The 16,032-nt window shown below is 42.0% G+C and overlaps 1 long non-coding RNA gene across 3 annotated transcripts in view; it reads right to left on the bottom strand.

The window, feature by feature from the left end:
- Window positions 1–16,032, bottom strand: part of LOC102727409 (uncharacterized) — a 50,895-nt gene that overhangs the window by 23,999 nt on the left and 10,864 nt on the right. For all 3 annotated transcript variants that reach the window (XR_014146467.1, XR_004075936.2, XR_004075934.2), the window contains exon 3: window positions 4,376–4,559. This is a non-coding gene — a long non-coding RNA (uncharacterized LOC102727409). The remainder of the gene's footprint in view (window positions 1–4,375; window positions 4,560–16,032) is intronic.

The following is a 16,032-nucleotide window of genomic DNA, read 5'->3' as shown; positions in this document are numbered from 1 at the left end:
CTACCCGCCCCTCATCACTTACACAATACTCCCCACCCTGCCCTAATGTGAACTCATAAACCCCACATTCCCAAAGATAGCCCAGCTCTGCCAAAGCACAAAAGCCATGTTCAGAGCCAAATGAATAAAATATAGAAATACTTTGACTAACTCTACACAACCAACTTGATAATGTGTGTATATATATATATGTATATATATATATACACACACACACACACATACACGTTTGTTTTAAACTGCATTAAGATATGCATTATTGGCAGTCTCTATGGATTCAATAACCCAGATCATTATCAAATTCTCCTTTTTTTGGCTGTGTGGACAATCCAGAGCTCAAGCTTAAGGTCACTTATTGAGCAAACAGCTCTATACATGGTCACTCAGAGCAGACTGGGAAGGAAAATTGCTTAAGCTGGGGAAGAAACTAGGGCAGCCATTAGAGAGAATCATCAGATTCCATGAACAGGACCCTTGAAATCTAACTTAAATACATGGGGACAACTTTCTTATTTGCTATATTGATTCCATTGTCATTCCATCCAAATCAATTCACAACAGTTTTTTGTCTGGTATAGTCTGGCATTGGGGAATAAAGAATTGATTAAGATCTGCCCTCAAGAATCAAGAGAAACTGGGGTATGGAAGGATGACCACTTGGATTTCCTCTGGGAAGGACAAGGAGCATTTGTACCTGACATTTTTTTGTTGAAACTCAATAAGCACCATCTTTGTCCTTCTAAGCTCCTCTCTGTCCCATAAGGGCTGAAAACCTGACAACTATATTCCCAGGCTCCTTTGGCAGTAGGGTTCTTCATCCTACTTGCCACTGAGAGACGCTCTTGCAATCATTAGAAGGTGAATGGAAAAAAGCTCTTTTTCTCTATCAGTAGCTACAAGCAGGTGTGTGGACACTGGCAGAAAGCAGACATGGGGCTACATGTCATCCTCCTAGGCCTCACCCCCATTGGTGCTGCAGGCAGCTGAGATCATCGGTGGCAACCTGACGTCCTGCTGATGCTTTCACTTCAGATCTCCTGAAAGTTAGCAACAACATCCTTGACCTTCATTCCTGGCTCCCAGTGATTCTGGTTTTGTATTCCTCCACCTCCTTATACTGAATTCCTCCCTGATGAAATACTTTTACAGTCAGAATGTGATAGGTATGTTGCAGTAATAAACACCCCCAAACCCTGAGAGTATAACAAAACACAGGTCATTTCTTGTTCAGGTTGTAAGCGGAGTGGTTTCTATCTTGTAACTATATCATCTGGAACACACACCCTTCAAGAACCAGTGGAAGTGGACGAGAAAGAAACAGGAAACATACAAGCACTCTTAACTCCCTGGACAAAGGTGGCACAGTGCTTTTGTTTATACTCCGTTACAAAGAATTGGTCCTATGGCCTCAATTAAATTGCAAGGGAGAGGACATTATGATCTTCCCAAGGGCCCAGGGAAGAGAAATCATTTGGTGAACACATTCCATTGCATTTGCCACAAGAGGCTTCTATTTTTCTGACTAAACTCGCCTGTAATAGTTTGTACCAGATACGGTGTCCCGTAACAAAACCCTAAAATGTGTGGCATTGACTCTGTGGTCAAGTTGTTAGAAGCAGATATGTTAGTCTGCATGGCTGGAGATCCATATCATGCAGTGGAAAAATACTTGGCAAAACTGCTGCTTTTAGTAACTTGAAAGTCAGACCACATGACTCTTGAGCTTGTAGGTGAAAAATAGCATGTGTTGGTTGTTATTGGCTGCTTTGGACAACATAATAGAAGAATAAGAGGATATCAGGAAATAATGAACTGTTTTTTTGTGGTTTCTTTTTTTTAGCAAAGGTAAAAAGAAAAAGTAACTGCTTCTAGAGCTCCCTTCTGGTATCAATTTCTAGATTAGTCAAGGTAAGTAATGTTTGCTGGTAAAACAAACAATCCCCAAAAGCTCAGGAGCTAAACATACGAACATTTATTTCTCACTCACAGAAAACCTAACGTGGATATTCCTGGTTGGGCAGCTGATCTGGGCTGCTCGTCTCCAAGCAGGGATTCAGGAATCCACATTCTTTCCACATAATGGCTCTACGTCTTCTATATGGATGACATCAAGGCATTATCTAACCAGAAGATGGGCAGACAGAGAGAGAATAGAGAAGCTACCTGCAGTCTTAACTGAGCCCCAAAGTGACACACATTTCTTAACTTCAGCTCATATTCCGCTGATAGGAACCAGTCCCATGGTCCCGTATCACTTCAAGAGAGACTGGGAAATGTCGTCTCCTGCTGAGCATTTGCATTCCAGAAACAACTCCATAGGGCAGAAGGGGAGGATGCATCTTCATTGGCCAGCTAGCCACCTCTGTCAGCGCACTGTGAAGTTCCTTTCTTTTTTTGCTGTTGTATCCTTTCTTTCCCCCACCTTCATAATACAGCTCTGTGCTCTCTCCAACTCCTCTTCCCTTTCCCTTTTGACAAGTACTTTCTCTCTTTTGTCTTTTGTTTGCTCTTCCTTTCCCCTCTTACTTTACTGTTAAAGATAATGAATCTGGGCGCCTGGGTGGCTCAGTTGGTTAAGCGACTGTCTTCAGCTCAGGTCATGATCCCAGGGTCCTGGGATCGAGTCCCACATCGGGCTCCCGGCTCAGCGGGGAGCCTGCTTCTCCCTCTGACCCTCTCCCCTCTCATGCTGTTTCTCTCCTGCTCACTCTCTAATAAATAAATAAATAAATAATCTTTAAAAAAAAAAAAGATAATGAATCTGTAGCATTCTACTCTCTGAGAAATTTATAAGCATGAGGCAAGAGAAAGAGATGGGACTGTCATCTGGTCTGAATTGAGAAAGGAAGTCATTGCTGGGCCTTTTCTCCCGATTCAAGTCCCAACTTATTCCCACTGTGGGAAGTGACAGGGAGGCAGAAAGGGGCGGTCAGAAAGATCTAACAGAGCAAACAGAATTATCTGCGAGGTTGGTGATGCTTTTCCTACTTCTTTGTTCCATGTTCCTTGGGTTTTTTTTTTCAGGGTCCATGCTAGCTTTGGGGCAAAAGTTTCAGGTGCTCATTTTTTTCTCTTTATTCAGTTATTAATAGAGACTACTCTTCATTGCTGGGTGAAAACGACGAACGTGATCCACACGGTTTTCAACTGTTCGATAACATGATTAGAGAGGGGCTTCTTTCACTCACGGATGCAGCTTTTATCCATTTTTGGTTTGAAGAAAAAAATAAGCGTTTTTGAAAATGTGAAATTTAAATATTTATGATGTACAAATGCCAGATTCCTCCATGAGAGGTGACCAGCCCTGGTCACTCGTGCTCCCTCACAGCCTACCTGACTCTACACTTGACTTTGGGGGTACTTAGGACAGAAAACTAAGGCCGAAGTTCCTTAGTGCTTTGGAATCATCTCCAATGTAATGAGTGGGGATTGGCCTGCTGAGAAATTTGAGTTTTCTAACGTTAATTGGAATCCATGTTGAGCAAGACCTGACTCTCTCAATTCTGTGTCATTATTTGGCAGAGTCCCTGTAAAGCCATAGCCTCACAGCATCTTTCTATTTCTGTGTCTGCTCTCTTTTCTGGTGAGGAAGCTGACATGAAGCTAAAGCCCTGGAGCCCTGACAAGCTCCTTGAGGCACTTTTGAGTCTAAGAGCGCTATATTTGGGGGAGCAAAAATAATAACAATACCAACATGCTTTACATCCTTGCCAGATATTGTGCAAGCACTCTGACATTTAATCTTCTCAAAAATGTTACAGAGCAGGTAAGATTATTATCATCCCTATTTTATAGATGAAGAAACTGAGGGTTGGGGAAATGAAGTCACTCTTGAGGAGCTAAAGCTACTGATTGTTACTTCAGGAACTTCAACTTGATTCTGTTTGACTGCAAAGCCGACAGTTGAACCACTCTATTACCAGTCTATTTCCACATAAAGAACCCAAAGAGTTGGCATAATGACATTGGGAGGCGAGCAGGTCTCTCCTCAGAAAATAAGGGGAAAAAATGCAAATTTCCACAGAAATGAATCATAACAATAATAACTACCAACATTTCTTGAACACTTCCTGGATGCCAAGCACTGTTGTAAATCCTTTACATGGATTAACTAACTCATGGAATCTTCACAACAATCCTAAGAGAGGAGTATTACTTATTCCTATCATCCTAATTTTATTTTATTACTATTCTTTTTTTTTTTTTTTGGCTGAAACTTAAGTACAGAGGAATTAAGTTTCAGGATCACACAACCAGCAATTAGCAAGATGTAGAGGACTTGAATTAAGAGCGTCACAAACCTATTTGTCCACCATGGAGATAAGAATGGGCAAACTGGAAAGATAGCTTTGGAAAGTTTTTCAGCATAGCTCACCTTCTGTGACTCGTTCACACAGTCTGAATCATCCCTTAGGCAACGTGGATCCGAAGCTCTGGTGCAACCTCTTTCCTCCATCCGAATGTAGGAAGTTTTGGATGATGGCTGTGTGTCCTCAGAACATCCCTCATCCCTCCCTCACCAGACCAGGAGGGTTCCAGTGCCAAGGAGCTCTTCTGTCCTATTGAAAGCAAAGAATGGTTGCCTCTGAAATAAGTACAAAGAGCAAGCAAATTTAGTCAGTTTATGCAAAACACAAAATGGCATCTGCCATCTGGAAAAATACACCAAAGCCGTGAGCCGTCAAGCTCCTTTCAAGACTTTGGCATGTAAAATCAACAATTTTTTTTTTTTTTACGTCTGAAAGGTCCACGTGAACTTCCAGTTTCATTTAATATAATTCTCTCTTCCCCATTCCTGCCACTGGCCGGCCGCTCTCCCAGCACACACACTCCCCCCAGTTAACATATACATACATATGTACATATTTTCCCCCTTCTCAGAGGTACAGAGATGATTGGGAGTGTGGCCTTGACAACAGAGGGCTTTCAAAGAGAAGATTTTAAAAAGATCATTCATAATTACCTTCATCTTCTACATGTAAAGTGATTTAAACAAATACACTTGCTTCGGTATTGCATACATCTATATATCTGGAAGCTAGTTCTTCATTCCAGAAGCCCCAAAACTGTGGGCTGATGCTGCTGCTGTCTTTACGATCACAAACTCAGGCTATTGCTTCCACCTGCACTCCCTCCAAGGCCTTCCAGCCGGCTAAGAACAAGGAGGGCTACGCTCAGGCTTTGCCTTGGTTTCAGGCAGGGCGAGCAACGCATCCAGGCAGGAATGCATCCAACATGCAGGCGTGGATAGAAGATGCTGGCGGCGCTTACGTAAGAGTTATGGCTAAATGGGCAGGAGCTGAGACCTGGAAAATCACCGGTGAGGTGCAAGGGGGAAGCTGATCACACCACATGGACGGAGAAGGGACGGAATCATGGCTGAAGATGAAGTTAAATATGGGCTTGGATTCAAGGAGGCTGGAGCATGGTCAGAAACAGCGAGTAAGACAAGATCACGGACCAGCGCCTATGAACCAGTAACTAGATGCAGGAGGTGATTGCCATGGGCCAGCTATGTCACGCGCATGAGATCATCGTCACAATAGCTCTCGGAGGGAAGTACTTTACATATGAGAAAACTGGGATCCCGAGAGGTTAGGTCACGCTGCTGGTGGCAGCATCTACATTTAAAGCTGGGTGGTCCGGTTTCAGAGTCCATCCTACAACCACCATGTTTTACCTAAAGCCTAGCCTATATGTACAGCCTGAACAGAAAAGGTACATATCATGGGACTATGAATTTTCTCCTGGTAGTCAAATAACAGGCAACTTTTACTTAACGTATTGCTTTGTATTTCCCTATTCTTTACTTTAAGATCAAAATATTTCAAAGATTCCTGGGAAAAGAAGCTAAAATGTGCTTCATGTGAAGGGAAGAATCTAAAATTTGGTTAATGAAGAAAACTTGTGTTTTCAGGAACAGAGGAGCTTATGAGGCCAGAAGCTGGCATGAGGGTCTGAGTGGCAGCCAGAACTGGTCCCAGTGCTGTTCAGATCAGATTTCATTGCTGTCTGTGACTGGGACACACCTCTTATCAGCAACCATTCAGCTCTTCCCAGGCCAATGCCGTTCCAAGGCTGAGGATGATTCCCAAGGTTGGACCTTTGAGAGTAGGAGAGGGCTGGTGGGGTGGGGTGGGGTGGCAGGGATGATGAACTGGGAGCAGTTCGCCTCACTAGGGCTGAGCTGATCAGAGCATCAGATCCTGCACTTCTTTCCTTAGCACCATCTGATCATGTGTGTTTGATCCCTGGCTGCCTCATTCAGTCATCCCCACCTCCACTCAGAAGGGCCTGGTGACAGGTTAGTTTTCAGTTGCAACAAAATTAGGGAGACACGGTGAAGTTTCCTAAAAGTTGGTGTGTTATGCATAACCTGCTTTAACGGAAAGAGGCATAGCTGGGGGTCTGCCAGACCTCAATTAAAACCCTAGCTCGGCTATTTATCAGCTGTGTGACCATGGACAATGTATTTAACCACTTCAGTCCTCAGTTTCCTCATCTGTAAAATGCAAGATGCTAGTTAGAAGGATTAGATTGGCTCAGTACATAATAAAAATAATAATAATTATTTATTATTATACTATACTATTAATAATAATATTACTATCTATTCCTAGTAGTATATACTATTAATAATGTTAATTATTATTATTAATTATATTATTATACTATACTATTGTATTATTACTATTGTCAGCGACAGTGATAATATCAGATTCCATCACGGTAGAAGACCTATTCCTGCCACTTCTGGGAAGTTGCCAAGTTGCTACAGAAATGATGTGACAACGGACTCCAGTATATTATTGAAATGACATTCTCCAGCTCCAGGGGCTGAGGAGCTTGTTGCTGCCACAGAACTCCCTTTAGGCCAGTCTTTTGAGTGTCACTTACACCAGTTTGGAAGTAATCTGCTTGCTCGCCCTTCCAGCAAAGGATGTCATGATCAGCTAATGGAAAGTGACAAGAAGGGATATAATGAATGAGAGGGAGCTAAAGTTTGGGATAAAAAAAAAAAGAGCCTTGTTCTTTTGGGGAATGCACAATGCTAAGCATACCATGTTAAATCGTGCGTGTCAAATAATGGACTAATTAAGAATCTTCATCCAGTTTTTTTCACATCTCATTTCTGTTGTCCTTTCGTAGACGTATTTTCAAATTAGCTCTTAGCTCTTTAAATAAGTACCAAGGGGAACGAAAAAGAAAAAAAAAAAAACAACAAAACTTGCCCATCAGAGAAGCAAAAGATCAATGTAAAAGGAAATGCACCAGGAATGGAGATGAGAGCTTTGCAGGATATGTTGGGAAGTTTTATAATCATAGCAGCAACTTCTTGAATAATGGAATTTAGTAACATGTAATAAACTATGATCTAGGAGAACTCTGATTCAATCCCACTAGTTGTTTGAACCAGTGAAATGGAGGCAAAGTTTATCATGCCAACATGCTGCGAGTACCACTGAACACCGCAGGGGACAGACAACTGTTCCCAGCTGCCTACCTCCTCACACCCAGAGGGCACATGGTCGCTGCCCTCCAAACACCAGGCTAAATCCCCAACTTTCAATGGCAATCCTAGTTCTAGGACTTTAAAGTCACAGAAATGTAATTTTTGCAATCAATAAACTATTGTATTAAGCTGAGAACAGAGGGGTAACTAGATACAAAGCCTCCAATTAGGTTATAAAAAATAATAACCAATATGCTTTCACGCTAATGCCAAAAAGTACAAAAACCTATAATAAATCTAACTGAGCACATGATCACAAGCACTGTTTTTCTACCTACATAGTTCTGCTATATTAAGGTATACACCAAATAGAGAAACACATTTTTTTTCATTGTTATTGAAAAGGGTGCACTTTTTTTTTAATTTGGATCATTTTACCAATGTCAAAAAATGGGAAGGTATAATGAAGAAAAATGATTTTCTCTGTCATTACTCAGTGATTATGTTTAAGCATTTAAAACGAAGGAAGGAATTGCAGCAATTATCTGGATAATTCAGATCTCCCCTAAAAGATTAGAGGTCTCTAATAAAAACATATTGTTTTTGCCTGAATTATTCAGATAATAGCCTTAGTTTTCATTTTATGAGTGTGGAGCAGGCTATTGATGAGAGATCTTTTGAAATAATTTAAAAGAGTTGGTTTTTTTTTTTAGGTTTTTCTGACAATTCAGAATATGGTTTCTTTGTACCTAAACTTCAATGTACCTCAAAAATACAATCTAAAATTCTATAGAACATTTTGCAAAGCAGCTATTTAAATTACTAAATTTAAAAAACCACAACAACAACAAATGTGAAACATAGGTATTCCCTTCCCTTTCTCAAAGAGGTCCATGAAATCTTGGTGACTCTTGGGGGCAAAAGGGGGAGTGAAATACCTCTGTAAACTGATAGTCTAAAAACAGGAAAATTAGTCTTGTGCCACGGCTGTGAGCAGCTAATAAAGAAAACATCGTTAGAAGAGATTAAGGTTCAAATCAAGGTCAGAAAAGAGACTGGTTGAGGAAAACTGCCATGTCCCATTGCGTAGCAGTTTAAGTGAGACAGTTTCCCCTGAATCAGTCTTAGGTTGAAAAATTACACTGTTGGGGTTAATAAAGAGGCTGGGCATTTGTTTGGACTGAGACTTCAATTAAAATGTTATTTGGGGCAGCCAGAGCTAATGTCTTGCTTAGAGGTAAACTGAACTGCCTTTTAAGAGGTTGGGAAAAAAAAAAAAAAAGAAGCAGCAGCAGAAGAAAAAAAGACCACCTAATCTGTCAAAGACCCTGAATAACTGGCAGGAAGAATTGTGTTTGCTGGACCTGTGCCCAACTCAGCAGTGAGCATTCTTAAGGGTTTTGTGACATCATCTGGGGCAGCTGAGGTTTTCGGAGTTTGTGATTGTTGTGCTGGGTGAGGAATCTACTGTTCAGCTGAGCCTTCTTTGAGACAAAGAAAAAAATCTGGGTGGTGTAATATGCCAAGGTTTGGGCTTGGTTTTTTGTTTTTGTTTTTTGTTTTTAATGCCACAAAAGAGGTGGGACCAAGAATTCCGGGTCTTAGTCTCATGATTCTAGCCCAGAAACAAAAATTGATGAATACAGTTAATTGAATTTCTCAGTCCATACCAATTTGCCCACAGTTAAACAAAACCACCAAAGTTTGCTTTCATTTCACTTCTTTAGGGTAAATGAAAATCCACCCTGAATAAGCTCCTTCTCCTCTACATTCACTCCTATATTCCACAGAGATTCATTAAACATGTTTACTCTGGCCAGCATCAGGCATACCTTGGTCAACAAAGCAGACACGTTTTCCAGCCTTTATGAGGCTTATAGCTTGAGGGAAGGGAGAGCAGTCAATACGGAGAAAGATAAGTAAATATATAATTACAAACTGGCCATATTAAGGGAAAAAATGTGAAGCTAGAAATATAGTCCGTTTCTTTCCAATCTCTCTCTCTATTTTTTTTTTTAACCCAAACCCCTGAGCAGCAACTATGGGAAGACCTCTGATTAGTGCATGGAGTGGTTGGGGGAGCTGGTTAATGGCAGATATAAATTGTGTGGTTTTCTGTTGGGGAGTCTGGGATCTGGTTGTGGAGATAAACAGTGTGATACACAGAGAGAAAGGGGTGGGACAGACAAAACAGCGGGGATTAGAGCCAAAATGAACTTAGAGGATGGACTTTGATTGGTTTTTTTTTTCTGTCCAAAGAGTGGTGCGAACAAAGCAATGGACTCCATAAAAGTGCAGAACCAGAGAGGGCCCCTGGGGCAGGGAAAGACACAGTTGATGGGAGAAGTGGGGCCAGGTGACCGCACAATAGAAAAGGTGTGCTAGGGTCCACAGAAGATAATGGGAACCATTCCGATTGTGCATTTCCTTCCTGCTGTGCAAAAAAATTTTTTTAACCGAGACTAGAGAACGGACCCAATTTGTCTGACTCTCAATTCACATGGAGCCCCAAGGTCCAGTTCTCTCCAAACTGAAGAAGAAAATTGTGAGAGCATAAATTCCCCTCTTCCCCCATCCCACCCAGATTAAAACAAAATAAAGCTAATAGAATATGTTTGGTCTTCAGAATATTCTTTTGGACAAGGTTGGTTGAAAGAAAAGTGGCAGACCGCGCCTTAAGCCTGAGCCCTACAGCGGCATCGTGCAAAATGGGACGATAACGCTTTGAAAGGAAAATGCCAAAAATGAGATCATTTCAGTGGGAACAAGGGAACCAGCAAGCTGAGAAGTAACACAACATCATGAGTGCCACGTCTGTCCAAGTTGTGGCAAAATCTGCCAAGCCCAGATTGACTTCATTAGTCACTTAGACGCACAGAGATCACAGAAAAAAAAAATTGTCCTCCTCCTCACTGAGACATAGCTGATCATTGGCATAAATAGCAACTGATTAGAATATCAATTCTTCAAAGCCTAAATATTTCATTCACCAACCAGTTGCTATTTTGCCCGTGGCAATTAAGAAAGAAAATGTGCAATGCTGCCACAGAAAAGGTGTGATTATAGTTCAGCCTTACCAGGGTGTTAGGTTTGACGTGGATTCCTACCTAATGCGGGGGGAGCATGCAGACTACATTGTCCCAGATACGGCCAGGGAAATTGGGGAGAAGGAAGCATAGCTATATTAGCCTTATTCAACCCTTCACTCCTCCGGGTCTACTTGAACCAACATGATTTTCATTCAGCAAATTATTTGTCAGGTACTTTCTAGTCGCCAGGCATTGTGTTGGGCTTTGGCAATTCTGCACTGAACAAGACAACCACAAACTTGCCTTCTTATTCTTCCCAACTTACCTTCAGCCCTCTCTGTCCCCTTACCCAGCTTAACCATTTTCCAGAGTCTTTCTCACGGCCTGACGTTATATCCCATCTATAGTCGCTTCTTGCTCACTGCCTCCCTTACGCGCCCCCGGGGCAGAGACTCTGCCTTCCTGTGCGGCATTCCCAACATCTAGGCCACATCAAAGGCTCAGAGAACATTCGTTGGATGAATAAAGCTTACGTTCCAATCATTTATTTCAATTATGGTGAGCAGAATAAAAGAAAACTCCAGGCGATACGAGCCTGTATCATTCGAGTGTCTAACCTAGGAAATGAGGGAGGCCCTTCCTGAGCAAATGACTTTGAAGCGGGCCCCTAAAGCGGGGAGTCCATCTGGAGGAGGGGCTGCGGAGACCTTATGCGCACGCACATGGGGGGCAGCATGTATAAGGGCGCGGGAGCACTGAATAGCAGGAGTAAGGCCAGGGAGGCGGAGACGTGGGGAGGATGGGCAGTTCCAGGAGATGAGGCAGGAGCCCAGGACAGGAGCCAGATTATGCAAAGTCTTGTCAGGCGCATTCAGGATTTTGGACTTTATCCTAAGAGCAATGGGAAGAGTTTTAGGCAGTGACATGATCACAATTCCCAATTCATGAATCTCTTTAATAAGCACAAAAGCAAGCATTTAAATCTGAGAACTCTGAAACTGACTGGGCATTCAGAAACGACTGGAACATTTCAGCATGCGGAGAAGAGGGAAGCATGAAGACCTAGTCGTGTTTATTGGGTGTATACCAGAGGCGTCACATAACAGGCCACAGCGAACAGATGGGAGTCTTGGTTTTGGTTTTTTTGTTTGTTGCTGTTTTTAAGAGACTGTAATCTAGCTACAGAAAGGCAATGAGCACCTGCGGAAAACTTGAAGGAAACTGAGAGATCACACATGGACAAGGCTGCCTGGCTCTTGCCTGTGTTGAGGCCACCACGGCCACATCAGGCCCTTCCTGGTCTGGCAGGACAAACGTTGGCTCCTCTTCCTCCGCCAGGCCTCCCCTGGCGCTCTGAACCCCATGTCCGGCTTGCCAAGCACAGAAGCAGTGTGTCTCCTCTGTGAGGTGCACGAGCTGCCTGTCATCCCATCCCCCACTCCACCGTCACGGTGTCTCCTGACACACTGGTGGTGTCTCACGCAGGACCCGGCACCAGGAAGCGGCACCTGGTCGGTGCCCAATAAGTATTTGTTGGGGGGCGCCTGGGTGGCTCAGTTGGTTAAGCGACTGCCTTCGGCTCAGGTCATGATCCTGGAATCCCGGGATCGAGTCCCTCATCAGGCTCCCTGCTCGGCGGGGAGCCTGCTTCTCCCTCTGACCCTCCCCCATCTCATGTGCTCTCTCTCTCTCATTCTCTCTGTCTCAAATAAATAAATAAAATCTTTAAAAAAAAAAATAAGTATTTGTTGGATTCCTATTAGAGTGTGCTGCGATGTCACTTTCTTATACCTCTGCAGCAAACATTTATGGAGCGCCTGCTTTGTGCACAGTGTGGAGGCCTTTTCATGCATTCTCATTTAATCTCCGCAACAATCTCATAAGGCAAGTATTGTTATGCCCAGTTGGCAGACAGGAAACCGAGGCTCAGAGAGGTACAGTGACTTGCTTAAGATTTCTCTCACGATGCAACAGGGACACGTGCTTCTGTTCCTCTCTTAAGTCCATGGTCTGATTAATTAACTAGGCTTATGCTCACCTTCTCCCTGAAGACTTCCTTGATACTCCCAGCTTCCCTGAAGCTAAGTCTCAGGACTCCTAAAGTATTTTGTGTCAACATGTATTCATAACTATCCGACCTAATGTCTTCCTAACCACCCTGTGACTGCCTCAGATGGGTCTTATTTATCGTTATCATCCATGCTGAGCACGGTGTCTGGCACATGATATGGCGGTAAATTAATATTTGTTCAAGAATAAATGGATGGATGAATAAACCCAAAGGCGATCTAACATAAATTCTCAATTCGCCCTTTAAGAAGCTCATTAAGAAGATACATTATACACAAATCCTAACAGATGAATTGAAGAATGAGCATTCATGTTAACAAAAATTCAACACCACCTATCCTCTTCCCTGCTTTCACCCACTACAATGTTCCTTTACATACTGGCTTCTCTGGTAAACTGAAAGTCTGGTTTATTCTCAAAATCAGAGATACCAATATTGTACCATGACATAAAGAGAGAAAAGGGAATCATGAAGACATTTATATGACTACACACGAGTCATGGGTCCACGCACAAGCTGAGAGGACATGTAGTTGAGGAGCAAGCAAAAAAGGGAATTATTCACTGCCACCTGATATTCCCTCAGAAGTATCGAAAAAGCTGTATTTCATTTAAAAAGGAAGGAAGATGAGAGATATGGCTTTTTAAACTTGGAATATACCCCGTAGAAATACTTCACATACAAAAGCTGAAATATTCCAAACCAACCACAACTCAGAAGTTGGAATCTCCCCGACGAGATTACTATACTAGAAACAACATGTTTATTGGCTCATAAAAGACATGTCACCTAACAATTCATAATAGGGGGTCTGAGGGAAATAACTCACCCATTGTGAAGTCAATGTTCAAATCAATATCCTCTGGGGAGAAAAATATTGCTCATTGATGGACATTGATTTTTCTTTTCCTTAAGAAATTCTCGAGGGGTAAACAACATTTTTTTTCATAGTGAATGTAACTAAACATGCCAATGTCAAAGTCTACATCTCCCTATCCTCATTAATATGATACTCAAAAATTATTAGTGTAATTATAAATGCCTTTCCACCTGTTGAAAAATAGACTCCAGTTTCATTCTTTAAAATCTCATTTTAATATCCAAGCAACATGACCACACAGGCAACTTGATGTATGTCCTCTGCTTTACTTAATAGCACTCTTATAGGCGAGATAATACTTTTCCATATTTTAAAACAATCAAAAGTTAACATAAAACCCAAGAAAACTGGGTCCTAGATTTGTTTACCTACAAATTTAATGACTAGTTTTGAAAAAAAAATTCTGTTTTTCTTCTTATCTTTCCCATTCCCACTGTACCCCCAAATGATCATAGCAACATTGAATCTAGTCATTTACCAACCGCCTTCATGCGAGCAAGAAGTTTTAATGGGCAAACAGAAAAAGAAGGCTGGGTCTAATTGGTTTTATATTTAACATGTTGCTTCAAGCTGGTGAATCTCATAGACTTATTTATAAGGCTGTAGTTTGATTACATTTTTTAATTCATAGATTGCCTTCTTAGACCAAATATGTGACCAAAAGAAAGCTTGCCTTCTACCCTTTTGAAACTCAAAAGTTGCATAAGAAAGGACAGATGGATGGTTTGGGGAAAAAAGAAATGTCATTCAAATAATGTTTGTTGAAAAGGGTGTCACAGATCATTGGCAGAATTTCCACTCATTGGCAACTCCCCCAAACAGCCAAGGATTAATTGAGCACCCAGACTACTGAGCTCTATTAGGAGAGGAGAATGATGTGTTGGTGATCACAGAGGCTGAGCTGTGGAACCAACAGAAGTGTAAATGGATGAGCCATCTTGGACATGCAGGAATAACACCACTGATACCTTAACAGCCAAACATTCAATTTTTGTTATTTTTCTCCTGGGGTGGAGACGGATTCATATCAAACCACATTCTTTTTTTTTTTTTTAAAGATTTTATTTATTTATTTGAGAGAGAGAGAATGAGAGACAGAGAGCACGAGAGGGAAGAGGGCAGAGGGAGAAGCAGACTCCCCGCCGAGCAGGGAGCCCGATGCGGAACTCGATCCCGGGACTCCGGGATCATGACCTGAGCCGAAGGCAGTCGCTTAACCAACTGAGCCACCCAGGCGCCCCCAAACCACATTCTTATACCCCATTTCCCCCGTGTCTAAAAGAACATATTTCTCAAATGGTTTGAATAGACAAAATTAGGGGAAAAGTTCATGGACTGGCATCCAGTCATGACCTACAGCTTGACCTTAGGAAAAATCCAAACCACACTTAATATGCTGATTTTTCTCATCCAATAGTGTAACTACAAGCATATCATAACACACTAGATGCTATACAGAACAAAGCAAAGCAAAAACAAAAAAATGAAATTAAAAACCATTTATGACCTAACCCCTCTTCCTAAAAAAATCTGCTTCTGTTGGAAGTAAAAAGAACTTGATCTACCAGAAAGACCAAAATCAGTATTTATTAGTCTTTTAATCTTCTACTTATTTAAAACTCGAAAATTATTTTCGTGCTTTGGTAGGGCTATGTGGTTGCTTATCACAAATGGAAGAGATGTTGACATTGAGAAAGTAAGAATAGGAATATCTACAGACACTGGGAATAAACTTCAAAAATGAGCAAACTACTATGATGAGCAAAGCAGGAAAGAAAAGCTATGGTCCTCTAGGAAAACTGAGGTAGTAAGGAGCAGAACACATCTGGGATTTGATTCAAACTGATCTGAAACCAGAATAGATCTCCAAACTGTTTTATACACAACACAGACGAGATTTCTAAAAGTGAAATCTGCAGAAATTATCCAAAAGAGTGAGCCTAAGAAAAGATTTCTCTGGCAGGTCCAGACACAACTCTACCCGTCTTATGGTGATCCAAGAGTGGGGTCTATCAAAAGGTTCCGCCTAACCCTCCCACTAAAGCAGGGTTCTGAAGGTGTCAGCAGGATTTGGTTGACTGGACCATTAATGGAGCTTCGGTTAATTATTGACTGATTAAGGATTTACCTTATCTTTCCATCAGGAGCTGGCTCAAGACTTAACGGTAAGCAATTTAGAGCCAGCGCGAACTTACCCACGTGTTTTTGTGTGTTTGTTGTTTTCTGTTTTCTTTTCTTTTTTTTTTTTTTAATTCTCTTTTGGGTTACTGTAGCTTGTTTTTCCCTATAAGTCACACTCAGGTCAGAATGGCCAGTCCTTACTGTGCTTGGGCGTCTTCGAAAGGACTGGAAACGAGAGGGCCTGGTTTTAAGTCCGGGGACAAAGGCCCTGAGAACTGCTGCCTTTTGCAAGACTTGGCTTACTGGTGCAGGTTTCCCCATGAAGCCCCTGGGAGAAAAGCAAGGCCTTTTTGTCTCTAAAAGTGCTGGTGATGCTCTGCTCCTGGATGAGGATCAGTCCCCCACCCTGCAAGACAGCCTGTCCTCTCTGCTGAAGGCCTCTTGGCAAAGCCAGGGAATCAGCACAGGCGGCTCAGGC

The sequence above is a fragment of the Leptonychotes weddellii genome, chromosome 6, assembly GCF_054177405.1.
Source record: "Leptonychotes weddellii isolate Sample4059 chromosome 6, ASM5417740v2, whole genome shotgun sequence".
Classification (NCBI taxonomy): domain Eukaryota; kingdom Metazoa; phylum Chordata; class Mammalia; order Carnivora; family Phocidae; genus Leptonychotes; species Leptonychotes weddellii.
This window is presented reverse-complemented; position numbering and strand designations above follow the sequence as displayed.